Genomic DNA, 15,878 nt, shown 5'->3' on the forward strand with positions numbered 1-15,878 from the left:
CTCCAAAGAGACCAGGCATGGGCATTGCCAAAGAAACGGTGCCATGCCACACACAACCCCCGCCGCGCCCCCCCCCCCCTCCCCCCCAAAGCAGCCTAGGGAGTGCTAAGGGCCAAGAGTGCTGCAACTAGAGCAGGCAAACAGAGCACAGTGCATCAGCCAGTGTGGTGTGGCAGGGCAAACAGGAAGGGCACAGGAAACCTACCAGCCCAAGAGGCAAGTTCATTCAGAGATCATCATCCTCTCAGAAGGAGCCCAGCAATGGTATCCACGCAGAAGAAAGCTCTGTCTTATACACTCACCAAAATGATTGTAGCAATCTAGACAGAGCTCCCACAAAAACATGAAGCTGTCCAACCCAGGTTTCAGGTTGCAGGGAGTGCCAGAGCCTTTCACTTGCAAAGTATGGCAGTAGTGAAAACAGCTGTGTGAGGTGTGACCAGGTGCATGATCTGCTCAGCATGGTGGCAAAGCTATGAGAAGAAGTAGAAAGGCTAAGGAGCATCAGGGAGGCTGAGAAAGAAGAGCCCTCCCCGAGGCAGAAAGAGGAGCAGCCACCAGAAAAAAAACCCAACCAAGATCAAGGGGATCTTGTATCCCTTCTCCAGCAGGCTGAAAGCAATACCTCAAAGGAAAGGAGTGAATGAAGGCAAGTCCATGCTCAGGTTAGCAGGCAAACACCCTCCTTGCCCACCTCGCTTTCCCAGATGTCTCTGCGCAACAGGTATGAGGTTCTGGAGGTGGGAGGCCAGTCAACAGATATTTTCTCCTCTCTCCTTCCAGTTACAGACAGCAACACTGGAAGAAACAGACACACCCAGTATATGGGGGAGTCTAGCACATGACTCCATGGCTGGTGTTTATCAGCACAATTTTGGGCTCTTTGATAATGGAATGGCCTACACGGCACCAGACCTGCTGAGGTCTGATGGAATTCACCTTTCTCAAAGCGGGAATATGGTCTTTGCTCACAAGCTTGCAGGGCTCAGTGACAGAGCTTTAAACTAGACTTGAAGGGGGAGGGGGACAAGATCAGGCTTGCCCAAGACAAGCTGAGGGATGACACGCCAAGGTTAGAGGGACGGAGTGCTAAGCAAGGGCCCTCAGCCTGTGTCTCTGAGATGTACCAGGTACACCAGAGCGCAGTTGAAGTTGTACAGAGATGAGCCAGAGGCTACTGAGGTAATAGGAGCCAAGAGGGAAACAACAGTGAAACACCTCAAAGGAATTGAGGGGTGTTCCTCTAAGAAAGCAACACGGCCAACAGCCCAGCTGAAGTGCTTCTACACCAATGCACACAGCATGGACAACAAACACGAGGAGCTAGAAGCAACTGTGCAGCAGGAAAACTATGATTTAATTGCAATCACAGAAACATGGTGGGATGACTCACAAAACTGGAGTGCTGCAATGGATAGCTATAAACTCTTCAGGAGGGATAAGGCAAGGAAGGAGAGCCGGTAGGGTAGTCCTGTGCGATTAAGCGATTAAGGCACGGACCCCATCGATGAGGCAACAAGCGAGATCACCTTTATTGACTGGATGCAAACCTTACATAGTGTTTCTGTATCCAGTCAGCAGCTACCCCAGTGAATTTCCATCTGTAAGAATCTCGCAGTTACAGCGATAGAGTGCAACCCACTATTTACCACAGATGTGCCCTTTATCTTCATGTTTTCCGTCTAATGCATTCTTTTCTTATTAACTCATGCATCTTAGTAAAGATTCCAAGGTCTCAACAAGCTAGCAACCATGAGAAAACCAGTTTTTTTCTCTGCTTGCTGCTAATATCACAGGTATGCCAAGGCATCGGACGCTTGTCCCAGCACACGCACCACAGTGAAATCTTTCATGCCCGCAGTTAGGGAGTATTTTGACTGTCTAGAGCTTAGTGATGGTGATGATAGGGTTGAGCGTCTATGAATAAGAATCAGGGGGAAGGCCTACAATGCCGATATTGTGGTGGGAGTCTGTTACAGACCACCCAACCAGGATGAGGAGACAGACCTCACAATCTGGGAGAAACCTCACGATCGCTAGTCCATGTCCTTGCGGGGAACTTCAAACTACTGGATATCTACTGAAAATACAATACAGCGGAGAGGAAATAGACTAGGAGGTTCCTGGAGCATGTGGACTATAACCTCCTAATACAGATGCAGGAGCAGGCTGTCCCCATGTGTCAAAAGACAAGCCGGTGGGGAAGAAGACCAGTCTGATTGAACAAAGCGCTTTGGCTGGAAGTCAGGGGGGAAGAAAAAGGAGAGTTCATGACCTCTGGGAAGAAGGGGCAGGCAACTCAGGAGGAGTATGAAGATGTCATGAGGTTATGCAGGGAGAAAGTTAGAAGGGCCAAAGCTCAACTAGAACTTAATCTGGCTACTGTGATAAAGGACAATAGAAATGTTTCTATTAATATATTACCAGCAAAAGGAGGGTGAAGGAGAATCTCCATCCTTTAGTGGATGTGTGGGGGGAAATGTAGTGACAAAGGATGAGGAAAAGGCTGAGGTACTTGATGCCTTCTTCACCTCAGTCTGTAATAGCAATACCTGTAATAGCAAGTTCTCTGGATACCCAGCCCCCTGAGCTGGAAGACAGGGATGGGGAGCAGAACGGAGCCCCCATAATCCAAGACAAAATGGTTAGAGACCTGCTACACACAAATCTATGGGACTGGATGAGGTGCACCCCAGAGTAATGAGGGAGCTGGCAGAAGTGCTCACCAAGCCACTCTCCGTCATTTATCAGCAGTCCTAGCTACGCAGGGAGGTCCCATCTGACTGGAGGTTAGCAAATGCGACATCCATCTACAAGAAGGGCTGGAAGGAGGATCCAGGGAACTACAGGCCTGTCAGCCTGACCTCTGTGCTGGGGAAGGTTATGGAGCAGGTCATCTTGAGTGCCATCACACAACACATACAGGATAACCAGGTGGTTGGGTCCAGTCACCATGGATTTAGGAAAGGTAGGTCCTGCCTGACTAACCTGATCTCCTCCTATGACAAGGTGACCCGCCTAGTGGATGAGGGAAACCCTGGGGATGTTATCTACCTAGACTTTAGTAAGACCTTTACACACCATGTCCCACAGCATTCTCCTGGAGGAACTGGCTGCTTATGGCTTGGACAGGCATGTTCTTTGCTGGGTAAAAAACTGGCTCAAGGGCTGGGCCCAAAGAGTTGTGGCAAATGGAGTTAAATCCAGTTGGTGGTTGGTCACAAGTGGTGTCCCCAGGGCTCAGTCTTGGGCCAGTTCTGTTCAATATCTGGATGGGGGCTGGAGAACAGGCCTTATGAGGAACGGCTGAGAGAGCTGGGGTTGTTTAGCCTGGAGAAGAGGAGGCTGAGGAGAGACCTCATTGCTCTCTACAACTACCTGAAAGGAGGTTGTAGAGAGGAGGGTGATGGCCTCTTCTCCCAAGTGACAGGGGACAGGACGAGAGGGAATGGCCTCAAACTCTGCCAGGGGAGGTTTAGGCTGGACATTAGGAAAAAAATTTTCACAGAAAGGGTCATTGGGCACTGGAACAGGCTACCCAGGGAGGTGGTTGATTCACCTTCCCTGGAGGTGTTTAAGGCACGGGTGGACGAGGTGCTAAGGGGCATGGTTTAGTGTTTGATAGGAATGGTTGGACTCGATGATCCGGTGGGTCTCTTCCAACCTGGTTATTCTATGATTCCATGAGGGGATCGAGCACACCCTCAGTAAGTTTGCAGGCAACACCAAGCTGTGCAGGAGTGCTGATCTGCTTGAGGGAAGGAAGACTCTACAGAGAGATCTGGACAGGCTGGATCAATGGCCCGAAGCCAACTGCATGGGGTTCAGCAGGGATAAGTGCTGGGTCCTGTACTTGGGCCACAACAACCCCATGCAACGCTACAGGCTTGAGGACAAACGGCTGGAAAGCTGCCTGCCAGAAAAGGACCTGGGGGTGTTGGTCGACAGTTGACATAAACGTGAGCCAGCTAAACATGAGCCAGCAGTGTGCCCAGGAGCATCCTGGCTTGGACCAGAAACAGCATGGCCAGCAGGACCAGGGAAGTGATTGATACCCTGTACTTGGCACTGGTGAATCCACACCTCAAATCCTGTGTTCAGTTTTGGGCCCCTCACTACAGGGAGGACACTGTGGTGCTGGAGCGTATGCAAAGAAGGGCAACAAAAGCTGGTGAAGGGTCTGGAGCACAAGTCTTACGAGGAGCAACTGAAGAAACTGAAGCTGTTCAGTCTGGAGGAAGAGAGGCTGAGGGGAGACCTTACCACCGTCTACAACTACATGAAAGATGGTTGTAGCGAGGTGGGTTTTAGTCTCTTCTCCCAAGTAACAAGTCATGAGAAGAAGTGGCCTCAATTTGCACCAGGGGAGGTTTAAACTAGATATTATCAATTATTACTTCACCAAAAGGGTTGTCAAGCATTGGAACAGGCTGCCCAGGTAAGTGTTGGAGTCACCATGCCTGGAGGTATTTAAAAGATGTGTAGATGCGCCGCTTAGGGACGTGGTTTAGTGGTGGAGTTGGCAGTGTTAGGTTAACAGTTGGACTCAATGATCATAAAGGTCTTTTCCAACCTAAAGAATTCTGTGTTGCTGCAAACTGCGTTACTTGAAGCTTAACAATAGCACAAAAAGGAACAAAACTGATGGATATCTGAGTTACAAGAGTATGCAAATCGTGGTCTTTGGCTAAGTACTACAAATTTGTCAATAACTCAAAACATAATTAACATCCACATGCCTTTTACAGGGAGATTCAAATAAACACATATTACACATCTCTGCACAACACAGTGGAGGCCCATTAGTGAGCACAGATGTAGTTCACTTCAATCTAAAGCTGCTGTAATTTCAGTAAGTTTCACTAAGAGCTGTGAAATTTGAACTTGCTAACTGATAACCATTGTTGTATTCTGGTCTACACCTGACTACTGCAGACTTCTAGTGACAAAGCATAATGTTCCAACTTCTAAAAGGAAGTATAGCAGATTTGTACTATTAAATTGAGCTGCTGGTTCTTTATTTACGCAGTGAGCTCATACTAAAATTTTTAGGTACCTCTGATATCAGAGTTAAACTATAAGTCAAGATGCACAAAATCCACTCTCATTAAATAGACACAAGTTTAAAAGTATGCGTCACCCAAATAACTTGTTATAAATTACTCTACTGAAGTCATCCAACACACTCCTAAATTTACTTAAAAGAAATTTCAGATAAATTTTCTAAAAGAATCCAATTATGTTAGATCAGGAATGAAGGAAGTTCTAGAGTCACAGAACCATCACAAAAATACCTTCTCTTCTAATGGGAACCAAGTTCACTTTTACTGATTAATCATGTTCAGCAATTGTATAGAAACAAAAAAAGGGTATATGTATACAGATGAACCAATACAAGTGATGCTAAATTAAGAAGGAAAAATTAAACGTGAACAGACTACAGCAAGAAAAGTAGGGTTTTTTCCTTCTTCTGTCAGATACAGTTCCCATCTCCAAGCAAGAGAATCATGACATTTTTAGAAAGGACCCAGGCAAATATCAATACTGGAAGATCAGCACAACCACAAGAAAATTTACATTTACAAACCACTTACAGTCTAAAAAAACAAATGAAGGAAGAAATTAGGTTTATACCAAATAAGAACATAAAGGATTGAAAAAGTATTACCAAGTTATTGGTGAATCGGCTATTAGATACGGGATGACAAAATCACTAACAGTGTGATTACTTAATAGATTAGCCTTACTGCTTTAAAAAAACTAGCCAAGCTCCCTAACGCTACTATTTATCCAACTGATAACTGGATGGATAATTCGTTGGATGGTCTCAGAGATTAGTGGTCAACGGCTCCAAGTCCAGATAGAGATCCATGACAAGTGGTGTCCCTCAGGGGTCCATACTGGGGCCAGTGCTGTTCAGTATCTTCATCAATGATACTGACAGCGAGATGAGTGCACCCTCAGCAAGTTTGCAGATGACACCAAGCTGAGTGGTGCAGTTGTTACACCAGAAGGATGGGATATCATCCAGAGGAACCTGGACAGGCTGGAGAAGTGGGCCTGCAAGAAACTCATGAGGTTCAACAAGGCCAAGTGCCAGGTCCTACACCGGGGTCAGGGCAATCCCCGTTTTCAGTACATGATGGGAGATGATGTGATTGAGAGCTGCCCTGTGGAGGACTTGGGGGTGCTGATTGACGAGAAGCTCAACATGAGCTGGCAGTGTGCACTCACAACCCAGAAGGCCAACCGTATCCTGAGCTGCATCAAAAGAAGCGTGGCCAGCAGGTCGAGGAGGGTGATTCTGCCTCTCTATTCCTCCGAGGAGACTTTATAGCGACCTTCCAGTACCTGAAGGGGCTCTAGAAGAAAGCTGGGGAGGGACAGTTTACAAAGGCTTGTAGTGATAGGACTAGGGGCGATGGGTATCAACTAGAGAGAGGCTGATTTAGACTAGACAGAAGGAAGAACAACTTCAGAGTGGTGAGGCATTGGAACAGGTTGCCCAAGGAAGTTGTGGATGCCCCTTCCCTGGAGGTGTGCATGACCTGATCTAGTGGGAAGTCCCTGCCCATGGCAGGGGGGTTGGAACTAGATGATCTTTAAGGTCCCTTCCAACCCAAACTATTCTATAATATGAAAAATGTTTTTTCTTAACTTGCTACCATACACTTAGATAAAACTTATCTTCTGCTATCCACAACACAGCAAAATAGTTTACAGCAAAGAAAAAACAAACTGTTCTTAATTTTTATATAATTGAATATTGGAATAATTGTTGCATGTTACCTGAAACAAAATGCTTTACAGCCTTCTCTCAGATACACCCCACAAGAAGTAAAATTTAGGTCTATAGCTTTGTGAAGCATGATCTTCAATAAGAAGGCAGCGAATGCCAAGAAATAATGAACAGCTGGTTCCAAATGATGTACAGTAAAGAGATTTGTCATTAATAACTCAGTCACCCACTTCAAGCCACATAAGCAGCTGAAATAACAACACTGCATCAAGTATGCTTAACCAACATCCAAAAAAAATTGGTGTCCTTGTTTCAGCTGGGATAGTCAATTTCTCTGCACTGGCAAAGAGATGTGAGAGCCCAGGGGGCAGGAGGAATGATCCGGGATATTTCAGGGACCAGAGCAGAGGAAACAGCTGTAGTCAAAGCATTCTGAATTTCAGTTCCATGTTTTGTTTTCTATAAACAGGTCAGATAAGAAAAAACAAGCCTGATCATTAAAGTACAGATTCCTGAATAGACTGTGATATATAAGGTAACATGCACTTGCTGTTAACTGCTGTGATATTTTTGAGATTATTTTCATTTTTTGTTTTCAATGATTTAAGTAGCTCTAACTAGAGGAAATGCATTTAGTATCACATTTTTAATATATTTAACTATAAACACTATAACGATTTTGTGACTCATAAGAATCAAGTATAAAAACATGTAATCCTACCATTTATTTTCCCACATCCACACCCTTTACAGATTATAGGAAGAATGACTCAATAACACAATTCTTCATTTTATCACAGAGGGTCATGTACTTTAAGCAACATCTTGTAATGAAACTTTGCTACCTTGTAACATCATTTTGAAGGCATACTGTCTACTCCTCTCAACAGTCTGTAGTCCTGTAAACAGCATTAACAAATACAAAGTCTCCCTCATGATTTTCACCTTCACATAACTTTACATTAGAAAAATATGATTTTGATGGCTTCCTAATTCTAAATCTGGAATGTATCTTCTGGAAAATTAAAATATGACATCCATAGAGCATTCTGAAAGACTGAGAATAAACTCATACTTCCTTAGAATATCAAAAGGAGTATCAGCCTCTCCCCATAGCAAAGATGCTCCAGTCCCTTAATCAACTTTGTGGCCCTTTGGTAGGCCCACTCCACTAAGTCCATATCTTTCTCATACTAGGGAGCCTATAACTGGACACAGCACTCAATGTGTGGCCTCACCAGTGCTAAGTAGAGAAGAATGCACTCCCCTTGACCTGCTGGCAACATTCTTCCTAACATAGCCGAGGGTGCTGTTGGCCACCTTTGTTGTGAGGATGTATTGCTGGCTCATGGTCAGCTTGTTGTCCAACAGGACCCCCAGGTCCTTCTCTGTAGAGCTGCTTACCAGCTGGTCAACCCCCAGCATGTACTGGCAAGTGGCTACCACTCCCCAGATGCAGGAATTTGCATTTCCCCCTTTGTTGAACTTCATGAGGATACTCTGTCCAGTTCTCTAACCTGTACAGGTTCCTCTGAACAGCAGCACAAATATCTAATGTGTCAGCCACTCCTCCCCATTTTGTGTTATCTGCAAACTTGCTGAGGGTAAACTCCACCCCATAAGTCCAGGTCTTTAATGAAGATGTTAAATAGTACTGGCTCCAGTACTGAATCCTGGGGATGCAACACTAATTACTTCCTTCAAATGGCCTTTGTACCACTAATCACAACCCTGACCAGCTGGGCCTGGACATTCAGCCAGTTTTTGATACACCTCATTGTTTGCTTCTCTAATACATATCTTGTCAGCTTCTCTATGATAATGTCACAGAAGATGGTGTCAAAAGCCTTACTGAAGCCAAGATAACATCCATTGCTCCCTTCATATACCAAACTAGTCGCCTCATTGTAGAGGGCTACCAGCTTAGTTAAGCATGATATCCTCTTCATAAACCCATGCTGACTGCTCCCACTCACCTTCCTGTCCTTCATGTGTTTGGAAATGGCTTCCAGGATTAGTTGCTCTACCACCTTCCCATGGACTGAAGCAAGGCTGACCAACCTGTAGTTCCCTGGATCCTCCTCCTTACTTTTCTTGATGACAGGATCAATATTTGCTCTCCTCTAGTACTTAAGAGCCTCTCCCAATCACCATGGCCTCTCAAAGATAATCAAGAAAATCCCTGCAATTACATCAGCCAGCTCCCTCTACACTCATGGGTGCAATCCTGTCAGGCCACATGGATTTAAGCATTCCCTAACTTGATCCTTTCTCCACCAATGGTGGAGAAAAAAAACACAGCAGAACTTCAAGATGACAAGGACATGAGATCAGAGACTGTCCCCAGCCAATTTTAAGGGCATGTTGTTTAACTCATCTAACCAGTATTTAAGCTGGTAAAGGAAAGGCAGTCCCATTGGTATTGATCCAACTTCAGGAAGGTCTCTTCAGTGTACAAAATAAAAATATTTCCCTAGCCCAGAAAGCTGTCTTCAATATTTAATAGATTCCATTACTGTTGTCAAGAGACATTTGATAATGCTATTTGTCTGAACTATATACACTAATTTGTCTAACAAATTTTAAAATCATGCAAAGAATTAAAAAAAAAAAAAATCCTGTCAGCTGAACTCATCTCACCAGAAACTAGAGATGAGGAAAAATTGTTCTGCATTTTCAGCTTCTATACTTCTCTCACTCTGTGGATAGCCTAAATTATTTTACAGAAAGCAGTTTCTATGACACTAGGTATTTCGGAGATAGTTAGAAGTTTAAAATAAAAGGCAATATAAACTCAAATAGGCAGAAATACTTGAAGCTTGTGAGTGAAGTAGTAAAGCAATTAACAGAAAAAAAAAGAAGACGCTTCAAGACATGAATTCCTAAAGTTAGAAAGGAGATACAAATTCAAATTTCTAAACAGGTCTTTCGGGAGCATCAAGAACTTCAGTCTATTGCTTTGCATAGAGAAATCCATGAACAGAATAAATATTCAAAGCACACTGGTTCAACAGACATTAAAAAGTTCCAAACAATTCTGCTGAAGCATTGTCTTTCTCAACTGTGCTACTGCAGAGCAATTAAAATCTCCAGTTTCAGTCTCACTGTCCCCACCATCCAATACAGAAATGTTCTGATGAGTATTCTAAAAGTGGACAATTAAGAAGAATAAAAGAAAATATCCATTCATTTTTTTAATTTACCTTCTTGCCTCATCTTTAAAAAAAAAAAAAAAGTATGAGAACTAAGGCTTCCTACAGAACGCTAAAGGATGGGACAAAGTCCTCCGTCAAATTTTCAAATTTGAATACCTCCAAAAGTCTTATGACATGCCAGGGTATGAGAAACATATCAAAGAAAACTGTAACAATCAATAAAAAAAACATAAAAATCCAATACAGTCAGACGTTCTGTGTACAGACACGGCCCTAAAACCTAGCTCTACAGTGACTTACCAAAATCAAACAAAAACATCTAAGAAAAACCCATCTTAATTTCTACATAGGGCTCGTTTCTTTTGTGAGGATGAATCAACTAAAGCACGCTCACTATCTTTGTTTTGCACGAGGATCTAGAATGTCAGCAGACTTGGTGGGACACTGGTATTTTAAAAATCCCAACTGCTGTTCCTTTTCATGTTGCCCCCTTTCTGTATATAGATTTGGTTCACAAGCAACAGGGTTTACATCACTTCTGTGAATCAAATATTATTGCACAAAAATCAAAACGTCTTTTAGGAAACATTTTGGAAAGAGTCAAGGTTAACGAGAGAGCTTAGAATAACTTTGATCATCAATTTTATCCAAAACCAGTTTTCCTTCTTGCACTGTACCAAATTTTAAATTAAAAAAAAAAAAAAAAGCTAACTATTTTGTAACATAAAATAACTTCATATTTGAAAGTAAGCTACAAACATGTTCCTTCTGCTTGAAATCTGACACTCGCAGTACCATTTAGCAGAAAGCTGGATAAACACTAAGCTCTCATCCTCTGCAAGGTTCAAAGTTCAAAACCGGAAGTGTTAGTGCACTAACATCACTATCCAGTTCAGCATATATTATATAACAAAATGACCACAAATCTTTTGCACTTTGGAGTCTTCACAAGGATCTGAAGAAAAAGCAGTTGTAAAAGGTGGCAGTTTTAAAATATTCTGAGCATATAAAGCAGAAACACAATTCTATATAATTATAGCTGTTTCCCAGACTTTGTTTACCTAAAATATGAAAGGAGATAATTGGGGATGATTTGATAGTATCACATAGGGCATTATCATCAGTTGCTTTGTAATACTACTGCTCAAAATCACACAGTAACAAAACAAGTTTAAACTCCGGTTACTTTTAAAAGCTTCCACCAGCAGTGTTTTCACACAACAGAGCAGCCTACACCATTTAACACAGTTTCTCAATACAAATTTAGCCATTTTAGGATTCTACCAGAATAAATGTATTAGTAGAAGAGCCAAGCTGCTGACAGTTATTCCAGTACAAAAGCTATGCTTATATCAAGACTTAAAGTATAAGCTCTCTGAGGCAAGGATCTTAGCTTCATAGTTGTCTGCAAACCACTTAACAGACCATCAGCATCACACACACAAAAACCTAAAGAAGGAATTAAAGTGGAGGAGCATGCTAGGCATTTTTTCCCCAGCTGTCCTCACTCAAGTATGAATTTTGCTTAGGGTACAAGGGCACAGCTGTAAAATATGCCTGAAACTGTGTCAAATACATATGCATATAAATAAGAACAACTGCACTTCCCAAGTGAAAACACAGTGAAAAGTAAAAAAGAATTATCCTACCAGCAGCTATAAAGATGTAAAGAAAGAGTTAATTTAATAAAGCTACAAAACCAAACTCTTCAAAACTTGCAGAAGAGGGTCTCCAGATAAAGATGTCACCCAAAATAAATTAAGGAAATGCCATTCCTTGATTTCAGTGAGAGCCTCTCATCAAGAGGTGTCTCATAGCACTGAAAGTTAATAGTTTTCTATTACTTAAAAAGCAAGTACTTGTATACTATGTTTATGGCCAGATAATAGACAAAATCTAATGAAATGTCAACTCACACCTGAATTCTTCCCATTAACCAAGTGTTTTCAAGCAAAACTAAAAGAACAAGGAAGATAATTCTACTCTGTTAGTTTGGATCCTTTACACGTGGCTCAATTCTTTCAGTAAATCCCAGGCACACTAAGACTTAATGTAGAAGAGCCCCAAGCCACAGCCATGAGATATTACAGAAAAACTCCTATTCATGTTTTTTAGTTTCCATGTTTTCCAAACAGCAAAATTAAAATAGAAGTTAAAATAACAAAACAGCAAAGCCATTCAAAGAAAGCAAAATACTCAAACTAGATCAACTTTCAGGTACTGACAAGACAACACGCAGAACAGAACTACTTCAGTGAGCCTAAGGATTTAAAATACTTAAGTGCAAGTCTTTAATTTATGGTCAAAATAAAAAGTTATGGGGGAAAAAAAAAAATCAACACTGTAGTAATCTTTAGACAGTTTTGCATGCTTAAAACTACTTTTCTACACTTAAAATTACTTTTTTTACAGGGCTTTAACAGAAGCCATCTTCTCAAATGGCTTTGCAGTGGCCCTAGAGAAAATTATTTTCTTCATTATCTCACTATTACCAATGTTTCAGTAGTGTGGAATCTCTAAAAATTTTGGAAAAGGTCACGACTAAGGTAAACGTGTCACATTTACCAGACGCTGTCTACCCAATAATGCTTTCATTATTTAAAACTTTATGAATATCCAAGATGGGGTAGCGGGGGAGAACTTAGTAAAATTACCAGTGACTTCTGAATTAAGTTGTTCTGTCCATCTTAATTTTCTTTGAGGCAGCAGTATTTCAGCTGAAAGTAAGCCTACAAAAAACCAAACCAAAACAAAAAAAAAGCCCCAAAAACCTGTGAATACATTAATTTCAACATTTAACCACTACAGGGGGAAGGGGACAGCAGTATATCTAACAATAGCACATACAATTGGTTAGCTCACCACTATATTTTGTTTTAAATCCTTCCAAAAAAGGTAGAGAGGGTTTGTTATGGTATCCTTTCAAACCAGACTCATTCATTCCCATTACAAAATAGGAAATTACTCTGAACTCAACCTTAAAATATCAACACATTAAAAAGCCAGTTTGCATAGGCAGTAAATAAATTTTGGTAATACGTATCTGGTTTCCATAAGTGACAAAGAAGAGTAGTAAGAAATAATAAAAAAAAAGCAATGCTACATTATCAGCACCTTAATGCTGCAAAAATGTCTAATGCAAATGGGAAGACTGAGATGCACAAGCCATCCAGCCGACTTGTTCAATAAGTATAACTGCTCACTATTGAGAATACAATATTAATGCGAAGGAGAAGTTACCTACAGATTGGGTCTAGATGTACATTTTTTTAATCTCCCAGAAAAATCACATTCACACTTCCAGATTTCTCTTTCTAGTAATACTCTATGATCTCAGAGGTCTTTTCCAACCTAGCGATTCTATGTACATGTATTCTTCAAATTCTTAAAATATAATTCCTAAAAATATTCCATTAATTATTAAAAATGGCAAGTAAAAAATTATGCAAGTTCATTTCGATATTCTCAAAATAACCCCAAACATCCTCTAGGCAGCAAGCATTACTGGTTTAACTATTTTACTGATGTGCATTCAAGTGTAAATTTACAAATACTTACATAATCCAATAGGACTCCACAAGGTGTTAGCACTACATGACTTATTTTTCCAGTTTGTTTTCCTTGAGATAACATCCAGAGCTCTTACCAATACTACATTCGCAGCTGTTTGATGTAGATTTGACTTCAGAAGAATCAGACACCCATCCTTCTTGCTTACAGATTCTGCAAGGCTATTTCCAAGATTTGCCAAGTCTCTGCCTTAAGAAGCTTTTTTTTCCTCTCTCTCTGACAACCTCTTCTCTTGTCTATTCCATACACATTTCACTATAAGAAACATTGCCTACAGGTAAAACAAACACATTTTACACCACAAACTGTGAAGCCAAAAATCAAAATTTCACATCTGAACTGAGGAACATTTCCTACCTTTGGTAACAGAGGCATTTGTAAACAGCTATCTGGATACTACGACGTTGGAAATAATATTTTTCAACAAAAGCATTAAATAAAATATAAAAGAAAAAATTGTTTATAATTTTATATTAGACACCTCACTTAGAAAATAGGTCTCACTGCAAAATGACAGAAGTCTATATCAGAAAATCTAAAAAATAAAATAAGGGTAAAAATATCTGCCATGAAACTTTTCAGCAACGCATACGCAGTGACTCAGACTGCATTTAACCTAGAACCAGTTAGCAAAACTGCTTATGCCTATGACAGACAGAATGTTGCTTGGAAGAAAAAAAGTAACTAAAAGCAAAACAGTACTTTATCTTGACAGCTGAAGTCTTCAGAACTTGATAAATTTAGCCGTGTATCTGTGTGCCACGTAGACAAAAGTGTCCAAGGGTGAGGTGCTCTGCACTGTTATAAAGAAAAAGCTCATGACTTCAAACTTCCAATTCACTTCTCAGAGGCCTAATAATAGTTTCAGAAGCCTTTTCAGGAGAAAGCACTTGAACAAATAATCCTAGATCAACATCTGCTATTTCTCTGCTTTCACAAGAAGCAACCATGCAGGACAGTTTTCCCCTTTTTAACTCCTTACCAGCTGAAGCAAAAGGCTCCAAATATCCAGGACTCTCTTTGCAACCCAAATTACCTACAGGAAAAAAAACCAGAATAATCAGTTGTCCCTTTTGAAATCTGAATAGGCGTTAGACAAGAACATAAATCTGAATTTTAAAAAGGAAACACACATGCAATCAGGCAACCAAACCCGAATATAGAAACCTTGGTTAAACATTCACTCACATCCTGAAGAAAGCAGCAGGCATATTTATCGAAGAACGCAGACTATCTGGGAAAACGTTTTCCTGTCTCTAATTTCCGAGAACAAAAAACAACCTGAAAGGAGCATTTCTTCTTTTATTGGGAAAGATCAATTTATCTGCAGGAAACACCTGGGGAAGAAAGCAGCCACCGACGGACCGACCGAAGCACAGAACAAGCCCGGGGAGGGGCAGGAGCTGCCTAGGGACCGGCCCCCCCACCACGGTCCTTCAGGGCCGCCTGTCTGTGAAGTACGCGGGCAGACCCCCAGCCCCAACCAGGCCTTTTGTTGTGGCACCGCGGCAGACCCCGGAAAGGGCTCGGACAATCCACACTGGGTGCTTATCCTGACTTTCGGGAGGACCACGACCCAAGTTTAAACGCTCACCGGCCGCGGCAGCCGCCGTGCCGGGGGCAGCTCCCCTTGTCCTCCCCGCAGACAGGCCTCACCCCACAACGAGGAAAGAAATAAAGGAGCCCCTCCACACCGCCTCCCCCAGCTCCGGAACCCCGGCCCACTACTACCACCATCAGGCCACTCCTAGTGGAGTCTATCCACTCACTCCCATCCCCTCAAACTGCAGGAGGCCCAGAGTTGAGGGCGACGCGCGTACACGCATGCACCCACACCCCCGCTTGCCTCACTCCCAAAACGGCGCCTCTCCAATCTGTAATGGCCTGTGCGCCCAAGCCTCACAAGATCGGCCGCGCAACCCCACGGACGTACAGGGAGGAGCTTCCCAGCCGCCACTAAGGGTGCAACCCTACCCTGCTGACGGGAGCCACCGTGACGTCACAGGAACAATTCCGAACCTTCTGCGCAGGGCAGCAGAAAAATCCCTAGCGCACCCCACCCACAAGAAGTCCCAGCTCCTCCGTAATTAACTGTGTAGCCACACAGCTCTACAAGTTACTCTTACTGGTACTAGTAGCTGTTTGGGAGAGTAGCCTGAGGAGAAGGCAGGTACTCGGAAGGCAATGGCACCCCTGGCTGGTGGTACAAGCTGCTGCGGCCCGGGCTGAGCGCTGTAGTGCCGAAACTTGTTACCAAAACTGAGGTACAAGCTTAGAGCGTGGTCGTACAAACCAGCCTAGGCAGGCGCCGCGAGGCCGTAGTTGGCCGCTGGAAGGTCTGTGTACGGTGTACGGCTAGGTGCCGTCATCCCTGCAGACCGCCGACCGTGGGTGTGGGCAGGAACGGCCGATGA

General features: G+C 42.7%; 1 long non-coding RNA gene across 3 annotated transcripts; it reads right to left on the reverse strand.

Moving 5' to 3' along the window:
- Window positions 1-686: 686 nt before the first annotated feature.
- Window positions 687-15,386, reverse strand: LOC138733846 (uncharacterized). Of its 3 annotated transcripts, none has more exons than XR_011339479.1 (4): window positions 15,311-15,386; window positions 14,447-14,500; window positions 13,453-13,735; window positions 687-798 (listed from the first exon to the last, which is right to left on the reverse strand). It is a non-coding gene; the product is annotated as an uncharacterized lncRNA (long non-coding RNA). The 3 variants fall into 3 exon arrangements; XR_011339478.1 differs by lacking the exon at window positions 687-798 and adding an exon at window positions 12,546-12,623; XR_011339480.1 differs by lacking the exons at window positions 687-798; window positions 15,311-15,386 and adding exons at window positions 12,546-12,623; window positions 15,059-15,201.
- Between the last annotated feature and the right edge of the window lie 492 nt (window positions 15,387-15,878).

The sequence above is a fragment of the Phaenicophaeus curvirostris genome (genome assembly GCF_032191515.1).
Source record: "Phaenicophaeus curvirostris isolate KB17595 chromosome W unlocalized genomic scaffold, BPBGC_Pcur_1.0 scaffold_35, whole genome shotgun sequence".
In the NCBI taxonomy this organism is placed as follows: Eukaryota; Metazoa; Chordata; class Aves; order Cuculiformes; family Cuculidae; genus Phaenicophaeus; species Phaenicophaeus curvirostris.